This window comes from Rattus rattus, chromosome 3 (assembly GCF_011064425.1).
Source record: "Rattus rattus isolate New Zealand chromosome 3, Rrattus_CSIRO_v1, whole genome shotgun sequence".
NCBI lineage: Eukaryota > Metazoa > Chordata > Mammalia > Rodentia > Muridae > Rattus > Rattus rattus.
In genome coordinates, this window is record NC_046156.1 from 23,458,792 (window position 1) to 23,464,791 (window position 6,000).

Consider the following 6,000-nt stretch of genomic DNA (forward strand, 5'->3'; position numbering starts at 1 on the left):
ACCCCTCAGAACAGGGCCTGAGGGGCAGGCAGGAAGCCAGGGAGTAGCCCGGGAGGCTGAGAAGGGTTTATTTGGGGCTTCTTTTGAAGACCTGGCTTGATTTTGTTTTCTAACGTCTTCAAAAGAAGAATTGGGAAGGCAGATCGTGTAGTAAGGAGATTAAAGTGATCGAAAAGAAGCCAAGCAGACAGCACTGTCCGTGCTTCACTTTCTGTTTAAACCTGGACCCAGCTGGCAGAGGGCTGGCACAAGTGAGCATTTCTAACACCGCCCATCCACGAATTCCAAGCTGCACTCTATGTTCTTTGCAATCGTGGATTACTAAGCCACACAAAGGTGAGGATTTGTCGCGTGTTACCAAAGCATTGAGACCTAACTGTGCCTGAGGTGCTAAGGGGAGCTTGGCCTCTAGACATTTATGGTGCATGTGACAAACTCGAAAACTAAAAGGAAACCAAGAAGGAAGAAGGGAGCCCTGAATCAAGGTATGATGAGATGAAACTTTGAGAGCAGGGGTGTATGCAGGCAGAGGTCAGAGCAGGGGTGTATGCAGGCAGAGCTTTTATCCGCCTGCTCTGAATGAAACCCTCCTACCCGGGTGATAGTTTGCCCTTGTGGTTGCAGCCTGACTCCTGAGCTACGTGTGCTGTTGATCACACTAGTAGGGAGTGTCAGGAATAGTGCAAATCCAGGGACCCTGCTGAAGAAGTAACTGTGCCATCCATCACAGTGAGTGAATCAAAGAGGCTGTCGTGCATCCTGCCTCCTGCTCTGCATTACCACACAGTATTGGGAGGGCTAAGAACGCTGTCCACAGCGTCTGCCTCTTGGCTGCCTCTCAGAAGGTTCCATGACTTGCTCAGTCTGTCTGGACTTGCCTTCTGATCTGCAGGGTAGGGTACTAGTGCCAACCGTACCTGTCTCAGGGTCATCAGAAGGCCCAAGATGACCTCCACAGATAAGAGGGAAGGGGGAAGCTCCGTGGTGGCAGACCCTATGCCGGAGTCACAGTACGCTGCCAGCGAATGTAGACACGAAGCATGAGGTCAGCGTAAGATTGCAGAGCTGGGATTTGACCCTGGATTAGATCAACTCAGCATCCCTGTCTTAGTGAGGCCAGACCCATGCCGTGAGTGCTTTCTATGCTGTCAGCTGTAATCTCATTTAGCAAGCTCGGTCTATGCTTCCTGGTTGCACAAATAAATAATAGAGAACAGTTAACTAGCTCCCTGTCACCCTTGAGAGGACATGCATTATTCAAATAATAGGCCACTTCACCTCCCTCTCTCTCTTCCTCCCTCCTTCCTTATAGTTTGACTTTACCGGAGAAGAGTAAGTGCCGTGGTTTAGGGATAACTGTAGCATTTTTTTTTTATTTAAATGGGAAAGACTTTCAGGAAGACAAGGGAACTCTTGCTCCTTCTCACGCCTGGTGTGAGGCCTTTCTCACGATACACCTCACCCGTGCCAACAAACAAGCAGGCGTTTCTGTAACTGTGCCCGTGCTCAGGTCAGCACAGTAGAGCCATAGCTCTCTACAGCTAGGTAGGCAGAGAAAAATAACTGAGCCAAGCGGTGCCGTGCAAGCGTGAATAGGCTTTGGGGGAGGCGATGGCAGACCCAAGTTGAGGGCGCCACCACCTTACCACAAATCACATTACTTCAGCCTGCACAGGGGACTGGGGTGTCACTACTGACCCCACATGGCTCTTGTGGGGACTTGTCTTGCCTCTTCTGTAGAAGTAGAATATACACATAGACGCAGATGAACACATGCTCTGGGAAATTAACAAGCAAGAGAAGTAAGACATTATTAACCCTCGCTAGCCAGGTATATATCATTTCCCTACCCTGCGTCCTCCATGATGGGCTAACATAGTGAGGAAGGTGTCATGAAGACAGGCTTAGGTCTTCTCGTTAAAGAATGGGTACCATCCTCAGCGGGAAATGGAAGAGACACTGGCTATTGGTGCAACTGCTCGAAGGAACTCCTGTGCAGGGTCAGTGAGCAAGGGCAGGGGTTGGGGGAGCACCGAGAGCACCAAGAATGCCTGCCAAGCCACCTCATCCTCCACCTGCCCCTCTTACTCAGCTCAACTCCGCCTTCAAGTCTCAGTCCCCGTTAGTTACACCGAAGCTCTCCCTCACTTCCCAACTGAGTATGGAATGGGACTTGTTCTGAACAAGGTGGAGCCTGCACTCTCTGACCTACAGTGTGGAGCTCTTAGAAGGGGGCTTACTTAACAAACACGTACAAAATAAACTGGTGAACTTTAGTTCTCCTTGAAATAATGGGTTGGATAAGAGACAGTTTATATCTGGGATTATTGATACCATCAGGAGCCAAGTGTTGTCTTAACCCGTTTAATCTTAAAACCGTCCTGTGGCGTCGCGCCGTCAATTCGATTTTAAAGGTGGGGAAGCTGACACGTGTCACTCCCCAGCAGCTGCAGGATTTGAGCCCAACTCTGAGAGATCGTAGCCTAACCGTGACCTGCTGTGGTAAAGGGCAGAGTTGGGTTCTCAAGCAGAGCCAGGCCTGTGAAACCCTGAGGACGTTCGAAAGAAAACCAGCAAAGAAGAAAGGTTTTGTGCGTGCTGTCTAACGTCTATGCTGCTTCTGCATTCTGTCGAAGTACTTGAGCCAAATGTACCCAAAGAGCAAACTGACTTTTGAAACTCTGATTCTGAGGAAGTTCTAGGCCACTTATCTCTTCTTGTAACCCCCTCTGAAAAAGAAGCAGCATGTGCTTTTCCACAGTAGATCAGGGCTCTCCGAGGTAAAAGTATGTGGCTGGCTAAGACGGCCATCCCTGAGCCCATGACTTGTAGTTCTTACTCCAAAAGTAGCCATGACCCCTGAACCCAGAATTCTACAAGAGTTTTCCTTCACCAGGGAAGGCCAAGGAAGTCTGATTGTCCCCAAGAGTGGCAGCTGACACTAGAATAGCATAGTATTTTCTAGAAAAATAAAACATAGCAAAAGAAAAAGTAAATGTATTTATAGAAAACAAAACATTGCAACGTAGAAAAAAAAAGTCCCCTTAGACTAGAACTGGGCCAAGCATTTTCCAGCCACTCGCTTCAAATGGACATTTTAAGCATTGTCTTGGGCAAGTGTATCATTCCAGGCCCCCTGAGTGAGGGCATAGCTGACAGTAATGACCGAGATAACAACACTGGAGGGTTATCCTCTCCTCGGCTGCACGTGCTGTGAAGACTCTTGCCTTTGAGGGTATATATTCCTCACTACTTCTCCTTGAACATTATTGTCTCACTGAACGGGTGAAGAGAGCACGCCAGGTCACACAGTGTGGAGCCGTTCCCCTGCCCCCAGCCAGCCTAGCCTGTCTCTGGAGTCCATATTCTTGCCATTCTGAGCAGTTGACCATGCAGGGTGGCACCTTTGGCTTCTTCCCTGTGCCTCAGTGCTTACGATGCACGTCAGAGTCTCTGTTCAGAGTCTACTCTCAGAAAGTCCTTCCTGGTAAACACAGTTGCCCTCTATAAACCTTATCTTCAAGAGACCATTCTTTGGAGACTTAATACCTTCCATTCCTTTCCCAGAATAAATTTCTAAATTGGTAGTGAACACCTCTTGGCCACTGTGGCATGATAAAAGATGGTTCCCCCAAGAAGTGATTGCCGAGGTCCGCCTGTGCCATACAGCTGTCCCCACACTTCAGGCTTTTTCTCTCTCAGATGGTGTCTTGGAAAGTACAGAGAGCCCAGGGACCTCCCTGTTTTCATTCTGTGGTCTGTGTAAAAACCGAATGTTGCCATCCTGACTTGCACTCTTTCAGATGGATCAAATGGCACATTAGTCACTGTCAGATCTTTCAGGTCCCTCACCTCAGAGTCATCCCAGTTCCTCATTCTTGCCACCCTTCAACCATGAAGCTGGTAGTAAGAAAAAACAAGCCAGTGCTTTTTTGAACGCACCTCCCACCTCTTTCCGTCAGTGCCAGTGACTAACCCTGTCACTGTAGCTTCAGAAGGCTTGGATTCCAAAGTGGCTGGCCCTCCTTGCTGAGGTCTTTCTGCTTAGGTGGAAAGCCTGCCTGATTTCGCCCAAGTGAAGCGCTTCCTCGAGCCTCTCTGTGCTGCGTTCCCTATGCACGCTGTCAGTTACACGTGAACTCACCTGAGTCGGTGTCTCTGCCGATCACCAGTGGGCCGACATGACCATCCAGGGGTGGAATCAGCAGTTCAGGGACTACGTAGGAAGAGCGCCATCAACCTTGGCACAAAACCAGAACTCTATACTCCTTGTCCCACATTTGAATGGGAAAGTGTTTGGCCTGTGCAGAAAGACCACTTGATAAATTCACTTCATTTTAATATCAGAAAGAGTTTTAAGTTCTGTCCCTTGGGATAATCAAGGTTAAAGTTCGTGTAAAACCTTCCTCTGAATTAGGTCACTCTGTAACTATGGGAACGCAGTCCTGCTGATGGCCTTACCCCTCTGTAAGAAATAAGTCCCGGTCTGTTCTATGTTGTGATGGCTGAGAAGTAAATTGCACAGAATTAAGGTTTGCTTGTCCCATGGTTTGAAGCCTGGGAGGCTTCAGGTTGTTGGTCAGCCACATCTGATGGGAACTCGGCAGCCTAGAACCAGACAGGAAATTACATAACAGGAGAAGCCATCTTGGCTTAAGTATCTCTTCCTCTTTGTACAACTTACAGCTCCATAGATGAGAGGGGCTGGCTCTTATGGCGTATTTGACTTTACCTCCTAAAGATCCACTTCCGGACACCGTAACTGGATTAAGTTTTTTCTAGGCTCAAAATATCTCATGAGTCGTGGGGTGGATTCAGAAGCAACCCATTATAATGTTGCATCAGGGTTCAGGCAGGGAGGCCTCCTTGAGGAGTCTAGGGCAGCTGCCTAGCTGCAGAAGGGGGGCCATTGTTCAGGGCTACAGTATCTCTTCTCCATACTCTCTGGGGAGTAACAGCAGCAGTGATCAGCTTCTCAGCTCTGACCATCGAAGGTTACATTGAGGAAAATCCACATTGAGAAAAAGCTGCAGAGCCCTCACTCAGTGGAGTCTGAGCCCAGCTGATAGCGAGATTAGAAGTGAGCTGGCTGAGGAAGGCCGTGTGTCTTCACAAGAAGCTTTATGAGCAGACGCAGGCTTTTCACGGGAACGTTTACATTTATCCAGAGAGACGATGCAGGGTTTATGGGATGCTCTGACTTAATAGAATTCAGAATGGGACCATGGTGGCTCTGGGCTTTTCATGGTGTGATTTTCACATTGGGCCTTCTTGGAGAAACGTTCTGTACTCCGGAAGTCAGGATGGTCAACTAGACAAGAAAGACTTCATCATCTCCTCTGTTCTGTCCTGCCCATTGCTGCTTTCGTCACGTTAAAAAAAAATACGCAAGTAAAACAATCGCCTCGCATGGAAAACAAGAGCTGAACAACCAAATGTGAAACCTACAAGTTTTTAGTTAGGAAGTTTGCTTTTCTATTTAAGAAACTCACAAAAGGCCTGAACATATACAGTCTGAGTGTCAGAGCCCATGACTGAGAAAACTACAAGAGACTAGTTAGGTGATGTGGGCCAGGCCATGAAATACAGCCTTCGGAGCCAAGTCCCTGAACAAGATTACCTTTCTGGCCTAATCACATGACAAGGAGTTAGGACTCACTGTTTGTCTTTCTTACTTCATCAGTCACCCGGTCCCTCCCCGTGCATGGTTTACCCAGTTTTTGGCTCCAAGAATCATGACAAGGTTTCAGAGAAGAAACGGTGTTGGTTAGTAAGGAGGGCCTACATAACGACCCATGTGACAGTCCTATCTAACGAGACACACTGTGTTTTCGGTGGCTTGTTTCCCAGATATATACGCAACCCCCACTAACATTTTGATTCATTTCCATCCTGTCATGTGTTCGTTGTATTTTAAGTTGAGCTATAGTCAAATGTTATATTTATGCTGATTGGTTCCATGTTATAATTAGGTCAGATATACTAACTATTAAAAATGTG

At 47.8% G+C, this 6,000-nt stretch overlaps 1 protein-coding gene across 1 annotated transcript in view; it reads left to right on the forward strand.

The window, feature by feature from the left end:
* The window catches only part of Nfkb1 (nuclear factor kappa B subunit 1), a 113,624-nt gene that overhangs the window by 60,239 nt on the left and 47,385 nt on the right, over window positions 1-6,000 (forward strand). The gene's annotated exons all lie outside the window — the stretch shown is intronic.